We start from the raw sequence: 19,458 nt of genomic DNA on the forward strand, positions 1-19,458 counted from the left end.
ACTCTCAATTAAATTTAACAAATGAAAGATCAACAATTATTTTTGAATAAATTTTATCAACTAAATGGAATTTCAACGTCAAGTGTAGAAAATAGAAGAAGATATTTATCAATATAATTATTTATTTTAGATAAAATAACGTTCCCAGGAGATCTAAGAAACAGTACGTTAATTCATTCTCCAATAAGCACCATAGCAAGCATTATTGTGGGTCATAGAGCACTTTCAACCCTCCTCATTGCTATTATAACCCCCCAGAGAACAAATCCCTGGGCGCATTTAACGCGATCATTTCAGAAATCGGATTTGTATCTATTGTGTCCTCTTGAGAAAAAAGGGCATAACACTCTGACGTTCTCCACAGGAATAAGCTACTTAGTAATGCATACCGTTGCATGGAAAACAACGTATTTGCCATTATTCTAAAATCTAATGTCTTTTTGTTAACCCAAAGATTCGCTTTTTTCCCCAAAGTGTATAGATGACAGCAAATAAACGCTATACGATTGATTTTCAACAACAAAAGTGACATGAGTGTCTATTAAGTGCTTCTATTTTATTTCTTTTCAATATTGAAGAGAATTCAGAAGAATATAAAGAGATTGGGGGCGCGAAAAATGACATCCGATGCGCGAGTCCAGTACAAGAAGAGACAAGACGAGTTAAGACTCTAGACTGTATAGAGAAAAAAGAAAAATACGAGAGGGTGAGACAGAGTATGGCCATTTTGTCTGCTTATTTCCACGCGGGGACACTCGATGTATGGAAGCCTTGGTGCGTGTAATCGCTAATGCTCAAAAACCCCCTTCTTATCCACAGATGAGTCGGGCGTTCCCACCCTCACTGGAGTCTGTTACCCTTCTCTTTCATCTCCAATGTCTTCTCACTCTTTTGGTTGGCCAATTTTTCTCCAAAATCAATTATTTACCTTAAATTGATGAAAATAGAATGATTTTATCAAACATTTCGAAATTTTCATGACATTGGATGCTTTTAAATAAATTTTATTGTCATATAGATTTATTAATTTGAAATATAAAATAAATAGTGGATAATAAAGAATATTCGTTGAATGAATTATTTGAATATACTAGTCATTGTACAAAATTGATATTCATTTGTACACTTGGTTGTCGCTATTTTCGTGAACAAAATATTCCTGGTACGTGCACATATACAGTGAAAATCCTCTCGATCCATGTCACCGGTTTTACGCTTCGACGGTCGCGCGGTTGCTCTCTCGCTTCACAAGGTCGATAGTGGAGAATAGTAGAGCAGATTGGTCTCCTCTATTTTTGCGGAGTATTCTCTACTCTTCATTATATTTTTTTCTCTCTTCTACTTCTGTCTCTCATCATGCAATGTAATGTGTAGCATTTCAGGGGATCCCTAGAGCTTTTTGGATACCAAAATGAACATCCGTGAGAGCGAGAAACCGGGAAAACATAAGAGGAAGGGAAGTGCAGTAGAGAAATTGCTCACTCGAGGTCGGACGTGAAGAGGAGTCCGAGGACACTTGAGGTATTGTTCTGTTGACGATTGTGCTCACCTGACGTTGTTGCTATCGTTCTCCAAAGCCACGAATAATGATCTTTGTACTCGTGGGAAGCTTCTGCTTCTATGATGTCAAACGTATTTCAAAGAATAGGAAGATGATCATAATTATTATCAATAATTTTCGTCATTTCAACATGACAAAATGAAAAGTGACATTTGAATTTGAACAAAGTCCAAAGGTTTTGAGGAATTTTGTATGCATGAGATGTTGAGGAGACACTCCGACGGAAAGATCCGAATAGTACCGACTATACCATTCAGCAACCAGAGGAATAGGTACTCGTCTCTGGTCGCCGTCGGCCTCTGATTGTCCTTTATTGGGTTAAATTGAACTTCCTTCTCGTGATACGCGGCTCGCATCAACTCACTCGCTCTGAGTAGATGCTTAGGCTCTTAAACATCTGGGTAGGTAAGGGGTGTCTTCAAAGTATCACTGAGAACTGTATATCAAAACAACATTTACTCGTAAGAATTAACTATTTATTTTTCTTTGTTATTTCACTCGCTTTAATTCCTCTTCATTCCATCAATTAGCTTTCTCCTCTCGTTTTTATAGTGATCAATTATTCCTAGTTATTTTTAATTATTTAAATTAAAATGATTGACAGTTAATATGCCAAAATATCCCAATTCTTTTTAATCCATTCTTTTTTTTTTCTTTTTTAAAAATATTCCCTTAATTGCAAATTAAAAAATATCCATGAAACACTTTTCTTGATTAATTTTTTTTAATAATATGTCTTTTATGTTAAGATAAATGATAGTTTCATACAATGTATGAAGAAATTTACTCATAATTAAATATAATTATCTTTACCAAGATAAAGTTTTTAAAAAATTGATTCTTAGAAGGTGATTAGGATTCTACAAAGACACTTATTGATGAAGGAATTACAATTATATAAAAAAAAAATACAATTATAAAAGAAAAATGGATAAATAAATGAAGCTCCTTGCAATTGAGACACCCTTTAGATGATGAGTTATGTGAAATGATCTGAAGAGCTCAAACTTTGTGCAGTGCAATTTTTCGCGAGGAGGCGAAACCAACTAAGGAATTCAGAGCGAGTAAATACGGTGGGCGTCTCTTCATTTCGTTTACTCTCATCTTCTGGATTCAAGTTACAAAATTTCCTCCAGAAACGTAATTTTGAAAATAAATCCATCCATGGTAATAAAGATGAAAATAATGAATTTAAAAAAGATTTTGATGAGTCATAAAATCTATTAAATCTCAACATTTATTTTTAATCCTATCATATGGAACTATTAGGATTATTTAAACTAGTTGAGGATCGTTGACAGGGTGGAATCACGTTGATAAGAATGAATTATGCAGATGAATGTTGCGACGATGTCGCCGATGTATCAAACCGTCTCAACTAGCTCATTCTCCTTCGTTGTCTATTCATTGACGAGACCGACGTACGCTACGTGACGGTGGACCAGAAATCCGGACTGTTCCCATGTTCCACTTACGTCTCGCGGACAATCGTTCATGCGTTCTCTCTCCCCTCATATTCACTATCTTTCTCTTCCTCCATCTCTTTCGAATAGACTTTTCAATGCATTCAATGTAATTTTCTTCGACTTCCGACAATATCACCATGTTTTTCAAATGCAATATAAAATACTGCTTTAATTGCAATCCATAACAAGAGTCCATTGATACCTGAAAAATTGTTCAATTGTAGCATTTAATCATTTTTAATCAAATAAAAAATAATAGCTTGTGATAAATAATTTTAATTAAAATATTTTTTTTTCATTATAATCAAGATGATGGACATTGTTATTTTTAAGTGATGAAATAATTTTTGATGTTGGTTAATGAAATGTAATATGAAAAAAAAAATGAAATAAATGTTCAGAAAACATACTTATTCTTGGTTCATCTTTTACTTTGCATTCCGCCTCTCGATTTTCTTGGAGCATCGATCACTGCCGGGCGTTTCGACACCTGTCAAGCAAAGGAGGAAGTACAAACCAGTCTACGATGAACATCAGCAGCCTCTTTTGGTCCTACACTCTCTTCATCGACTTTCCGTTCAGACTCAAGCCCCATGTACTTCTTCATCACCTTTCATGTTTGTTTCCTCTCATAAACTCTCATCTACGCATCGAGGTAATGATCTTCAAACAGTCGTGCGTCAATCCTTCCTCTCATCAGGACATGATGTGTCTGGAAGAGAAACAAAAAGTCTTGAAAATAAATTTAGCCTAGAGCAATAACTTAAGCAATGTATTCATGTATTTCATTTGTGGTAATATGTAAAAAGAAGACAAAGTCAAAGAGCATCCTTGGTAATAATATAAGACTTCCGATGGGTCGTTAGTCGCCTTAGTTAATCAACTCACGAGGTCATCATTTCCGAGGTTCGATAAATTTCGGCGCGTCTTTCGACTTTCATATAAGAAAAAAGTTGAACAATAATAAAGAAAATAAAAAAAAAAAAAATAGTGGCTTTAATGACGCCGCATCCGGGAGTTGTGAGGACATCGAAAGGACACGCAAAAAATAATTCTTATAACATGCGTTCACAGCTGGACCCGCATGAGTACTACCGTTCTCGTCTTGGTCTCCATTAACGGAATCCATGACATTAATAATCCACCAAGCCTCGACGCATTCATACTTATTTCATCCGTAACTGTGTTAATTTTTTTATTTAAAAATTACTTAATAAAGTGTTATCGAAAAAAGTCTTGTTGTTTTTATTAGACATTTTTCATACTAAAATATTGAATTGAAACAAAGTTTCTCTCCTGTCATCATTATTTTCTCATAAAAGAAATTTTAAAATTCATTCATTCTTCTTCATTCATAACAAAAAAGAACTATTATTTATGATAATTTCATTCAAGATTTAAGATAAAAGTTTAGACAAAGAAAAAAAATCATCAAAAACTTTCTAATGAACTGAAAAAAATAAAAAATATGATGAATGAATATTGATTGACAGGAAAATCAAAATGAGGTTTTTTAAAGTCGAGAATTTCCTCAACATAGGGATTATTCACTGTTTCATTAATATTTTTTTGACTTGTTATCAATCCTTTAGACCTGCCGTTAAATTAATAATCAAAGCAAGCGGCATGATTAAAGGCGGTCCTTGTAGAAAAAAGTAATATAAGTTTCAACGCCACGGGATATTTATTGATGGATTGGTGCTTCCAAAGAACATGAGAAAGAAGAAATTGATGATAGAGGAAATCATTCAGTGGCTCTTCTAACGTGTTATATACATGTTGTACCTCTCGCAAATCTATATATGGTTCTTCCCATTCATCCTGTTGTCTTCTATCCAGCGATGAAAGAGAGAGGTGCAAAATACAAGTGGAAAGGCTCCCGGGCTGCCAACCTAATAAAGCAATTTGTCACGCTTGTCGTCCGAATGCCAGTCATACATTAACACACAATCTCGCGTCCAAGAGAATCGCCACATCTTCTTCCCCTTCTCTTTCTTATTCATCTCAATTCTTTTCTTTTCTTTCTTTTCATCTTTCGTTTGATTTGACTCAAGGGAAAAGGTCCTTTAGTTTCCGTATACTACTTTTGCAGTCTACACTTTGCAAACACTTTACATTGAGTACACATTTTTATTTATTTTCTTTCACTTTAATCGCTCAACCCTTTCAACCTCTTGTTATACACTAAATTATGACATTGTAGCCTGATTTTTTCTACTTCGTTACACCAGTTAATTTTATAGGTATTTTTCTTTTCAACTAAAGAATAAGGTGCTCATTGACGATTTACTGAAACGTTGTTGATCAAACCGTTGATCAAATTATTTTAATTAATTTTGAAGTTGATATCACTTGTGGTAATTGAATAGAAGTTGCTAATTTATGGTGGTAAAAAAAAATATGTTGGGAAGTATATTTTAGTTTTTTATACTATTGAAGTAAAATGAAAATTAATATAACTGTCTTGTAAGGTAAATATAATTATTCATGTTAGCAGTACTCATTTAATGTGAATAATATAACCGTGATTTGACTAACTGCTTTCGTTGTGTATTCTCTTCTAACATATGCTTTCGACAGAGACTAATGTTTCAACTCTACTCAAAAATTAATTACATTTACTTCATAAGTTATATACATGTGTATTTTTTTAATATTACTTTATTATAATTGAAAATTATCTGATTTTCGTATTTATCATAAATAGTTTGTTGTTTTTTTTTAAGTTGTGAGCAATAGAAAAAAATGAATAAAGCTTCTTTCTATTTAATGTTGATGATTTTTTTGTTCATCACATAAAAAGAGGTCATTCTGATTAATAATTTTTGATTGAAATCTTTTTATTACCTTTGTTATAAAATACGAGTTTGATCTTACTCTCACTTTATTACTGAAATGAATTTTAAAAATGATTTTCTTGAAAAGGAGAGAGTAAAACTAGTGATTGAAGGCTTGATGAAACGTTTTTAATCCAACGGACAAGCTCGAAGATTATTGTATGACTTTTTACAAGCGAAGGCGATGGAAAAGATGAGAGAAGGAGAGAAGAGTTGCTCTGTGACGCCGCAACGAACTTGTTCTTGTTCTTGCTACCGGCGAACCGGCACTCTCGAGGTGCTGGACATCTGTGATTGATGGATCCTCACTCCAAGAGGTCCACGGTGAACCAGATGGAATACATGTCTTCCTTTCGCCTCCACAAGGTCTTTTCTTTTATCTTTTCACTGCTCTTACTTTTACAGTACAAATAAATCTCATTTTCTGTAACAGACAAGTTTATTTATTTATCCATTTTATCAATTGAATAAATAAAATAATGAGGTTCAAGGTTGACTTTATGTGATTTTGGATTCAACCTCTGATGGTTCCTTCTGAACAAGAGATAAAATTAAGGGTCGAGTCATTACCGATTTGACCTCGACTGACCCTTGTGTATACAGAGAGCTGGTTGCGTGCCGCTTGATTCAATTAACTCCACGACGACGCGTACACACGTCGTACCACGCGCTTATTTTGTTCTTTTTGCTCTCTGGCCTCCTGAACTGGAGACAAGAGTATGCTCTCAACGCATTATTTTTCTTAGTCATCGTCGTCCTCGTCATACTCTTTCGTCTATATGATTATTCCTCGTTCTTTTTCATTTGTCTACTTTACTTCATCAACTTCCTCATCTTCAATGATGCGTAGGTGGTACAACATTGCACGAATCTGTGGAATAAGACTTGAGGAGTGTCTCTTGGTGACCTTCCAATTGATTCTGTACAACCACGAAGATGATCGCGCACGATTCAACCGGATGAGAATCGCCCCGTGACCGGAAATAAGAAATTAGACGACGACAAGTATGGGGGCTAAGACAAGTAGGAATACGCGTGAATGTTGTAAGTTGTCACGTGAGATGGTGAAAAAAAAATTTTTTGTCACGAAAAAACTGTGTATGTTGCTTGTAATAGAGTCATTTTGAGGATTAGGAAAGCTTTGAAAAAAATTTTTAATGTCTTAATGAATGTTGTAGGTAAGTGAAATCATGATGAATGCACTTCTGTCCTATAATTTGATATAAAAAAAATTTTTTTAATTTAAAAAAAAACAAGAATCATTTAATGGTCTATATAACTGTTTAAATAACTCTAATGGTTCTAAATGGAAAAGGGCTAGATAAGAATTTCAACTTAAACCTACTCAACGATTTCTCAATATTTCTAATGTTTTAATAAAATATTCTTGAATGTAATTTTTTTTGAAAATATTACATTTATCATTTTATCTCTAAGAATTTTTATCTTTTCTTAAATGCAAAGCTCATTTAAATCTTGACGCAAATGATCTACAAACCTCAATAGCGCAACAATTCTCGGGATTATCTTGAGTTTCTAAATCATCACTTTCACTCAACGTGACGGTCGTCGCAGCGCAATAAATGCGAATTAACCACTTAATTGGGACTCCCGAAGTCATCTCTATTCCATTCTCTCATCTGACTGTCCGTTCTCTGATTATTGCGCAACGTGTAGGAGGAAAGAAGGAAAAAAGGGGAAGCATTTGGCTCACAACAAATCAACCTCTCAACTTTTATTGCATCAACGCATTTGATAACAGACGAGGTCACCCCGTGACCAGTCCACTGATGCATTCAATTGAATCTTTACCATCTTCTTCTTCTTATTTTCTTTATTTTTATTAATAAATATATCAAGTTTTTTTTGACAGAAAATAAATTACAATCAAATCAATTTATCAAAAAAAAAAAAAACTATACAGTATTATTATTGCAGACTTTATGGCGCACTTTTTATTGATTTTTATACATATTTAAACTTTAGAACTGTAAAGAAGTAAATTATAAGTAAAATTATACACATAAAATACATCAACCCTCTTCTAAAGTTTTTCTTTTCTGCAGATAAGACTTTTTGTATTAAATAAGAGGGCTCTTTTCGACGGCTAATGTCTTAATAAATCATCGAATCAAAACAAAAGTATTTTTTAATTATTCTTCAACTACTTGGTGTGTATACGAAATTCTGGAAATTCCAGAGACACGCGTGGGCCCAGAAACTAGTCGTTAAATTGAGTGTGGCGCAACGTAAATGTTTCATTCGCCATCGCACGACTCCGAGGTCCGATTGTTGCACAACATTCCCTCTATATTCTTATCTCTATCCTCTGTCTTTCCTTTACATTCATGGCGTGACATAGATAAAGATATAGATATCCCAGAAAAAAGTGCAGAATTAAAAAAGGAAAATATTAAAAAAAAAATAAGGTAAAGAAAATGATTATTACTACTTACAAATCATTATTTTATCTATCTGTAAATGATAAATGATTAAAGCAGAAGTACTAAATGTAAATACAGTGGTAAAATAATATAAATCTGATGATTTTTATAATCAATAGAGACGCTTTAGATTACTGAATAACTTGAAAGAAGAATTATCAACCATTAGAGTGACTGAACCTCTCTTTACAACAATTTCTAATTTGGGGGTGCGCACCCTCACCACTAGAACGTGTGTCCATGGAGGGGTGCAAGTCTGCAAGCGGATTTCCAGTGCCGCGCCTTTGGTTATTCAAACCTAATCGGATATGTGCTTATTCAGCTCCACTACGTGTGCTTGAGACCCATAATATTTGACTTTGTAACACGGTTCATTCTAAACTTATTTACGAGCATTTATACAGCCTCACAAACTATGAAAAAGTAGTATTTATCCCTTTTGAGATCGAAAATAAATATAAATATTAATTACAAATATCTCTCACTAAGTAAATAAATGCCTGACACTAACACTCGTATCATTGGCCATTATTCACTGTATTAAATGATATATTATTATTTCTAATATGACTTGACCATGTAATGAATATAATAAAATCAATATTCCTGGATATATCACACTTCAAGCATAACACTCAACTTTATATACTATTCAAACATTTTTGTTTTATAAAAATTTATTTCTTGTGTTTGAAGGTTCAATTAAATGCCAATAAATCATTAGAATATTGAACTTGATTTAAATTTAAATTTGTAATTCAGGAGTTTAGTATTCAGGACTCTACTCTAACAGCAATAATTTTATTCTCCTTAATAGAAGCAGTCAATTCTTATAATTCAATAAGTTGAGAAAATCAGTTGCATAAAATACTTTGTTTTAATTATTAAAACAAAAAAATATTTTCTATTGTTTATTTCTTTTCAAATCAAATTGTAAAGAGTTGCTAGAAACATTTATTGTTTCTATTAATTTAAAAAAAAAAAAACAATGAATAGATTCCTGTTTTTGCATAAATGAAGAAATAGCAAATCATAAATTTTCCTGAAAATGTTAAGAATGTTACTGCTTTGACATTTTGATGATAAAAGTAATTAGATGATGACGTGAAATCGTGTTAAGCTAATGTAAGTCTATAGGAGATATCTCGAGCATGCGGGGGATGAGCTTTTGATTGGTCCATTGAGGTAGACACGTGCGGCGAGAAACAGAGTAGAGACATAGAGTCTGAGAGAAGCAATATCCCACCCTGTGTAAACGGCTGTAAGCCAGCCCTCTAGCTGTGCATCTCGTTATGAACTCATTCAGAAACTAAGCCCGACGTCCAACGTTGACGGAATCAAGTGGGATTGTTAGCGGTTCGTTGTCGCACAGTGTATCTTGTACATCAGTAGAGTGAGAAACACACACCAATGTATGTTGAGATTCGACAGACTGATGGTGATGAATAAGTAAGAGTAGATGAACATCAAGACAGTTTCACTGGAAATTACATAATGATGATACCATTCTTGTTAGAATTAAGTGCCAAATTCAGTAGTTATTTTATATTGTCTGCCAATATATCATAAATATGATCATTCATGAATAATTCAAAATAAAAAATGTAATTTTTTTTCATTTTTGAAAAATCCTTTGAATCAAGACTGAAATGATAATTTTTTTATTTTTATCTAAATTATAATTCTTCACTTTTTCACTCTTTAGATGAATATTCAAAATATTTGTTGAAAATTGAATATGACTATTTAATACAATAAAAAACATAGACAAGAAATAGTAGTAATATAGAACCCCTTGTTGTGTTTTGAACGAGGGATTTCAATTTAGTTCTAGGGTTTTAAATTGCTACCTTTTCCCTCATGTATGAATAGAATACCGTTCATATCGTTATAGAATCTATAAATATTATCAATTTTGCAAGAAAATTTTTTAGATGTTTTGATATTCAAAACCACAAATAGATGTCTATATCAAAACATGTGAAAGATCATGGAAATGAAATTTCTATGAATAAAAAAAACTTGATGACTATAAATAATTAAACATCAATGATAACATTACTCCAACTCACTAAATTTATTTACTATCAATTCTTATAAATTAGTAATAAAAAAGTTGTTTTTTTCTATTAGGGTTTTGAGTGAATTCATGAATAATAGAACGAGAAGAAGCGACAACGATGGAAAAAAGTGTAGCTTATTTTTTTCGATCAAGTGAAAGAGCTATGGATAGAGTCGAGAGTCTCGCGTTCCCATACGTGTTGCCATGAAGTCGATCAAGCGGGTTTATTCGAGCGAGCATGTGGGCCAACAATGCCCACTTCGGTAGCAACCGCGACGCACTTCACTACGCCCATTATTCTGTCCACGTTTCCATGTGGCCAATAGTTCTCTCTTTCTCTCTGTATATACCCTCGGGCATTGGGTTTTAGTTGCAACACACTGGCTTTCGCGATTGCTACGACGACGTCACACTCGTCCATTGCACATAGGGTACCTATACTAGTTATTGCTTGAACGTTATATGTATATATCAAAGAGGGTGCTTCAGGCTTCGAAAAAGTGTACTCTTAGCAAAAACCCTCAAGTGCTCTTGGCAAAATTTCATTCGTTACAAGCCTGGAGTCAGTTACCTGTGTATTGCAAGTCAAAAGCAATCACTTTCGACCCAGTCATCTATTTTTCCCCTTAAACAGCCATCTAGTTATCTAATATCATATTTTTTATTGGATAAAACCGTTTTAAGTCTCCAATGAATTATTGTCCAATTTAAAAATTAATTTGTAGCAATGTTGTATGATCGACAGTATATTGAGCTGTTTTTTTATTTATACTCTGTCTTATTTTTAATGTTAAATCTGTGTAATAAAAATAATTTCAAGTCATTTTTATTTATTGATAATTTAAAATTATTCATCTAAAATTTATTAAATGTTTTTTCTAATAATTTATTTCTCAGCTATTATCTTTGCTTTTGATTTAATTTTATTGGATGCAATTGTTAAGGAATAGATATTTTTTTAATGAAACAGTTGAGCCAAATTTTCAAAACAATCAATAAATCCAATATTGATAAATATAAACTTACTGATCAATATTGAAACGTGTCATCAAACAGTTGGTTATCAATAAAATATCACAAGTCTTGCTCATAAATAAAACAATCCTCACTATTGACTGATTCTCTCTTTACTGACGTCATAAAAAATTTCATTCCATTGATAAAAAAAATAGGTCTACTCCGGAAATGAATTATTCCTCAAATCTTGATCATCAAAGATTATATTTAAGATTTGTAGGAGTACCTAGACTTGCATTTGATCTAAAAAATTGAATGCAGTAAAGAGAAGAAAAGAACGCCTGCATACTTGAGATTGGAGTCGAAGCAGCAATACTCTAGGTAAGTTAGTCGCCACCATCTATGGACATGGTTGAAAGGGAAACGTACATTCGTCGGGTACCCACTCTCATATGAAGGGTGAAACAATAAGCGACGAACGACAATGAGGATTTAAGTGGCGACCTCAATGATATCAACTGCACGTCGGAATAGAATTCAATTGAATTGAAGAAACGCCGAGGGGAGGTTCCACTCATCTCTTCTCTCTCACTCACTCGATTTTTCTCTAATCAACTTGGCTTTATTGTCATTGAGTTACATTTACAACTGATTTGATAAAAAAAAATCTGGTAATTCAATTTAGAATAAAGCAACAAATATTTTTATCATTTAATAACCCCTTTTAGAGCACACATAATCTATATAATATCGTTAACTGCATGAAATTAAAATTGCTTTAGGCAATTATCATTCAATTTTATTCGTTTAATAGACAAATAACACGTATACTAATATATAGACACATCAATTAAACGATTTATAGAGCCATGAACTCTAGTGCACAGAGTAAATATAGAGACGATGGCATGTCGATAATTTGTGTTGATTATGTATAGATTACAGATTTATTTTTTTAACATGTATATAATATGTATATCGTCATCAACGGTGGTGACAAAAGAACACTGTACAATGATATTTTAATCTATATGTGATCAACATGTAAAACCATTTATCAGTTTCTCTTGATCATATCAATATCTTTGGACTACATTTATATGTTAAAAAAATATCATATTTTATAATTTCATAATAATAATAATAGTATGTCACATAAAAAACCCTATAGCGTAAAATTAAGTTGTAAATAAAATATGATTGTATCAAAATTTTCTTCTCCGTCGGTTACAAATAAAGTAAAAGAAACGAAGAAGAAATTTTTAGCTCGTAGAGAAATCTGCCTTTGTACATTCGTCAATTATGCACCTGGCACGCACCTTGAAAGTACACCAAATAATACAGTATTACATTTTTTTTTCCAACCTTTTTCTAAAGTGTATTAAAGATGTTTTTCTTTGAAATATTTTTCAAATGAAACACCTTTACATTTAATTACATATTTAAATGACTTAAGTTAGCTTGTAATGACTACTCACTATTTATTAATGTAATTAATAAAATACCTCCGACAATAATTACTTGATAACTTGATCTATCGTTTACTTTTTGTGTTTGTTATTAATTGACATCCAAGGGTGTTTAAAATGAGACTAAGAAAGCCCACTTGTAAGCCACTTGTGCTGCCATCTCTTCATTTAACCACGAAGTAGACCCTCAGAAATCGTTCTCTGGGTATTATAATTAAAAATAATTCAATGTTATATATTTAATTATTCAAATAACAGTTTGAATCATTTTAATTTTATTATTAATATCTATTTAAAGAGTTAAGGAAGTTTATTAATACTTTTTAGTATATAATTTTTTTATCATCTCAGACTTTCTCATCAAACAACACTAAACTTGAAGAACGTAAATAATCTTCTGTCGATTCTTGGCAATTTCTTGAGACTTTTGAACCGTTACCCTCTTAGTTGGAAAAGCATTTAGATCAAAAGTAACTACCAATGAGATTACTTGAACCAACAGAATCATCGAATCACAGAGAAGAATTGCACTGGAATGTTTAGTATCTTGTGTCGCGCGAATAAAAACTATCAAACGAAGCCGCTTTCTGCTGCTCTTTTGCTCACCAAGACCGACCACATTCACGATAAACCTTCGACTGGTCTTTTACATGTTACAGAATGACTCAGAAGAAGAACCTTTGAAGGACTCCAAAAAAAACTCCCTTACTTTTTTCCATCTTTTTTGAGAAGCTATTTTTGTGAGTTTAAAATTTTATCCAGAAAACCACAAAACTTCCAAGTATTGTCGATGAAATTAGTGCAATTTTCTTTAAAGGTTTGCCTGTCTGTTTATAACATCCATTATAGGACATAAAAGTCTATGAAAAACCACGCGGGATAACGACACGTCTTAGACACACCTGTCACCAGTCGACCTGCAAGATTCTCATCGTGTCTCCAAATCCGAGAAACTAAACACTTTCTCGAAACCGAACACTTTGTAGTTGTAATGCCTTTCAAAGTTGTCAATTACACTCTGTAACAAAATTGAAATAATTCTTTTTATTTTTAACAATTTTCCCATTGATTTTAAAGCAATGTTTGTCTTAACAAGTATTCATTTACACACATTTTCATTTAATTCATTGAATACCGAATTCTTTACGCTTATTTCACCGTCCAATATGACCATTAAGTCTCTAATTAACGACTTATATGAAAAAATTGTTCACTTCTCTTGGATGTTCATATATTTTTTTACCATTCTGTATTCATTGCTAAACATCAAAAAATATTTGCTTAAAAATGACCGATTTTCTTTCTTAAATTATTATCTCCTCATGTATTACTGGGCTTATCATCACAGTAATACATCATATTAACTTACAACAATGAATAATATATCCTGAAAACCTTAATTATATTGAATTAATATAATATACTACAAAATAATCATGATAATATATGTCGCTAAACATCAAAAGCCATCAAGGTAACTTTGACACTTTTTTCGAAATCCATCACGTAAAGACGCACGTGTTGCACCTGTTGACAGATGACATACACAGTTTTGGAGTTTACTTGAGTTTCTATTGAAGCAGATGATGGACATTGTCCTTTAGTCAAATTGAATATTTTTTTTATCTTAAATCGTACTGTGTTCCTCAGACAAGTGTCACTCTTTTTCACTCAAGTCTATCATTAAGGGAAAACGAGTCCGGTTTTAAAATACCGCTTTTAGTCATGTATAATTGGTTAGGAAGAATCGTTTCCCGACGGCGAAAGACGACGAGAACGTAAATATGTGGTAAGAATAAAGCTTTCAGGTAAGATCATTTCAGAGTCAAAATATTGTTGCAATTATGGAATTAGGACATTTCTTTGACAATGAAGAAGTTTTTTTTTCAATGTAAATATAAAATTAACCTAAATAACGTCAATAGTTAGAATTGGGGTACGCATTGTTTTGAAATTAAAAACAAAATTTATCAATAAATTACAACTAGAAAGATTTCATATTAATTCTTATTAATTTTTCAAGCTAATCATGAACTTTTTTATGAAATTAATAATACACTGCAATTTTTTATTATTGACAAAAAATCATATAAAGATGCATAAAAAAATATATTTCCTCAAAGATATAAATTTTGCAGAATTGTAAGTCTTGCTGCAATTATGTAACTATGAATCGTCTATTAATTTACTGAACTGTATGATCATAAATCTTCCAAAGACCCTATTAAATTTTATATCTTTTCCGTTATTTTTTTGTTCATTTTTCGCAATAAAAAAATTAGTAACAAGGTTGAATTTGATTAATAAGAGCACATTAATAGTTTATAAAAATTAAAAAATAAAATTATGTACTGAAAAGTTCATAAATTTTTCCTCAATAGAACAGTAGTGTGTCTAATGCTGATAAAACATAATTTTCGCGTTAACATTCGTTAAGAAAAATAATTCCATATTTATGTCAAGTTTATGATAACAAAAAATATTTTTCAAAGATTATTGTGATCGTGTTAAGTAATATATTTCTTGGTATTGTGTTAGTCATTTATTAATATAGGAATAACCGGTTAAAACATATTCTTTTACTATATCATAACAATGTTTAGTTTAAATGGAATTGCATCAATAATAATAGGCCTATTTTCAATGAAAAAAGTTGCATGTTTATTTTTCATCTCTGATCGACCATTTTAATCTTTAAACAATGTAAATGCATTAAATATTTACATTGAATTGTGATAACGATAAAAATCCTTCAGTGACTTTTACATCAATATAAATATTTTTATTTAATATATATATGTATTTATATATAGTAATGTTAAACGTCAAAATGGTGTAAGGGATGATTAGAAAATTAGAACGCTTAGTCCACTATCGGTTAATTGCACTTTGTTACACAACCAGTAATCGCTAACATGCTAAAGTCCATGCTTCTAATTTTTTTTATTTTAAAAATTATCATTTAAACTTATTTAATTGTTTTTTATTTTAATTTTTATTTTTTTTCACTTTTAAAAATTTAAGCTTAATTGTTTCCTACTTCGTTAAACGACTGTGGCAATCCTGTGTACCGTTACTTTTAGTTACAGAATGTCTTTGAAAGTTAAAAGAAAGAAGATTCTCTAAGGTACTTGAAGCATACCAGAAAGTATCACCAGTTGCATATATGGAAATGATGAGCAATAACATTTTACTGCTCCCATCTTCACTCGTATAAAAAATACTTGTTGCATACATTTTTATCTTTTTTTTTTATAAACTTCGTGGTAGACATAATATTGGAGGGATTTTTTATTTTTTTCCCTTTATTCTCGAATCATGCCCCAAAAAATCCTGACTTTAAATGCTCAAAAAAAAACTTTGAGCCTAAAAAAAGTTTTCTCTCACGAAATTGACTGATGAAATATTTTATTTGTTAATAATGTATATCATTATTTAAATGAGTTTTGCTTCAATTTAAATTTATTTATTCAGGAAGAAAAATGTTCTCTTTATTTTTTAAAATAATAAAAATATTTTCCTCGAGAGTAAAGACAACACCACAAAACATTCACATCAGAAGTAGAAATTTGAATGATAAACATATTCATAAAATAAAATATGCATGTGAAGAGAGCAGAAATGGCATAACATTGGCGTTAATTATAATTACATCCTGAAGAACTATTCTTTTCTACACTCAAAGTGGCGGATCATTAGGCGTCTTCCGGTTCCGCGAAGAAACTTTGCAGCTCCTCCCTGTTGAAAGATAATGTGACTAAACGTCATAAAATAATATCAAGCGTCGTTATAAAATACTATAACAACAGCTGTGCGTGGGCATGGTTGATTTCAAATACCAGGAAAACTTAAATGCTGAATTTTTTTGTTGATGTTATCATATATATTTATTGAGACAATAAACCGCAATTATAAGCATCATAAGAGCTTAACTAACCGTAGAGTCAACCAAGCTATTAATCGGATTTCTTTCAACCAAAGACCTTGCGGTATTTGATTTTTTTTTTTTAGTGCAATGACCAGTTTGATAAAAATAAGAATATCCTTATTATTTTGCTCATTAGTTATTATTATTTTCAATTCGATGGATAATTGTTTTTATGGATAATAAAAATTTATTTTCTCCCAAGTACTTTATAGGCTTCTCAAATAAAATACAATAACTTGAAGATAATCACTACTAGGTTTATTTGAGAAGAGTCTTTCCACAATACTCAATTTGCTATTAAAAAGCATTATCGATAATTGCAGTTAATTAATTTTAATGAAAGAAGAAAAAAGAAAATAGTCATAAATTAATTATCATTTCCTATATTATTGTCAGAAGGTATTTACATTCACCTGACAAATATTTCTTCTATTTATTCAAAATTTAATTGGATAATTGATTAATGAGATAATGAATTTATTAATTGAAGAATGTAAAAAAAATTGAATCACTAACAATTAATAATTTAAAATAATATTGCAAAAATTTTTTGAATGTTTTTTTCATTGAAATTCCAGTTTAAATGTAATACATAATAAATAATTCATTTTAAATATCACATCAAATTCTCAGAGCTATAATTTCATAAATGAGATAATATTAACGAATGCGAAAGTGATATTTCTATGTTAAAAAATCGAGAATAAGCAGCTATTAAGTGCGAAGAGAAATGTTATTGATATTTACACGTTTATGATTATTCTTACATCATTGATGACATAACAAAGAGATATATTTCACTGCAAAAGATTTGGAATTGCTCCCTTCGTCAATCATGCATGATAAAAATTTTAACATATCTCATTACTATGATATTAAAACATGAGATAAAAAAAAGAAGCAATAAAGCTGTTGTAATAATCTATATAATAATAAAAATGGTATAATACACGAGTGTATATAATGAACTGTTACTTAAAAATGTGGTTGAAAGTGCGATTAAAAGCCGCAGTTTATACAGATATACATCTCTCCGCATTCTCTGAGTGTATAGAATTAATTGCAAACGAAAGAATGAACAACAGAAATGCCAAGAACATTTAGAACCAACATGACGAATTGTCGGAGCTGCAGTGGTAAAAAAAAATCGCTAAAATCTTGAGATAAAAAAATTAAGTGAAATAAAGGGATATAAGTAAAATGTAGGAGACTATAAACGACTTTTAGGTACTGTGTAAGACATAGAAAAGTCCTACATCATGCCAAGAAATGTCTGACATTGTATTATAATTAGCATATTCCCAGAATATTTCGGTTGCACGCGATCTTCGGATAGAGCCTTCGGTAGTATTTACCAGAAATTCACCAGGTTCTCGTGAAAAAATTAAAAGAACAAAGATAGCGTATAAAAGGTTCACGAGACTTTGATTTTACCTGGCATGTCAGTTTTTATTGAATTCCGTACCCGGTAACGTGTTTAAATAATTTTTATTTTAGAATTGATTTATTTATTTCTCTAGCTGTTATAATTGCCCACTTATTTAATAAATGTTGTGTTATAATGATATTGAATTTATACTTAATGATTCATAATATATGTTGTGTGATTATTTTATGAAATTTATAATATTACTACATAGAAACAAGTTTAACCAAGTATTTAATGTTTATTGAGACCTCTCTATTGCATGTTAGGATGTAATAAGGAATCCTTTTTCGATGTTTTTATATTTTACAAACTAATTCTAATATTCAAGTTGCTTAAATGACTTTTTTGTTATGGAAAAATTATAGTGGACATATTGAGTTCCTTTTGGCTACAATTTTCTCTCATTAGGATCTAATTGCTATTATAAGAGGTATTTAAAGTAAATTTTTATCAGATATATAATTTTTCAATAAAAGTAAAATGTTGAAGTTATTTTGAAAAATATTTTTTTTTTTTACTTTCAATACAGCAATATTTATTTCCATTAAAAATAATTGAAAATAGTGATTTTAACAAGTATAATTTTTGCGTGAACATGAAAGCTCTAAAAGTACAATCATTTAGTAATTTTTAGCTTGTTTGATCAATTTAATAAAAATGATAAAAAAATAATCGAAACAGTAGTAAAGTGGCGAATAAATAGCACTTAAAACTTTATTTATCTCTTGTGTATCGTCATTTTCCTGCAATTTATCATCTACCATTTCTGATGGATTATAACTACCCTAATTATTATCATCCAACGCTTTCACGTTTTCGAGTTTGTTATCATTGTGGTTACGATTTAATTTCCACCTGCCTTCATCATTTTATTATATGGCAATTACATCGATCAAGAGCAATTTAATATTATCCAATCTGTCAGCCAATGAAATTAGGCATCGCTACCCTCGTCGTTCATATCTCCTCGTAAACATTTTCTCTTGTAGACAAGTGTACATTATGCCTGATACACACGTGTATATATACATAAGGAGTGTCTTCTCTTGTTCGACATATCACCACTCTAATGACTCAATGACTCAATCAGAGGCGTGTTTACGATTAACGGAACATACTCGTAGGCGCTGCCGTGATGATGATGGTTCTTCCAGACATCCGACGATTATTCTACCAAAGTAACGACGCGTGTTTAACAAATGTGTCTTCCTTCCAGGAAGCATACTTCTTCTTGTCTTCAGGCTTATTCATACATGCTTTTTCTATGTTCATCTCATTAAAACATTTAATCAGCAATTTTCTTCA

The sequence above is a fragment of the Chelonus insularis genome, unplaced genomic scaffold (genome assembly GCF_013357705.1).
Source record: "Chelonus insularis isolate UGA/USDA-ARS -01 unplaced genomic scaffold, ASM1335770v1 contig_3_pilon, whole genome shotgun sequence".
Classification (NCBI taxonomy): domain Eukaryota; kingdom Metazoa; phylum Arthropoda; class Insecta; order Hymenoptera; family Braconidae; genus Chelonus; species Chelonus insularis.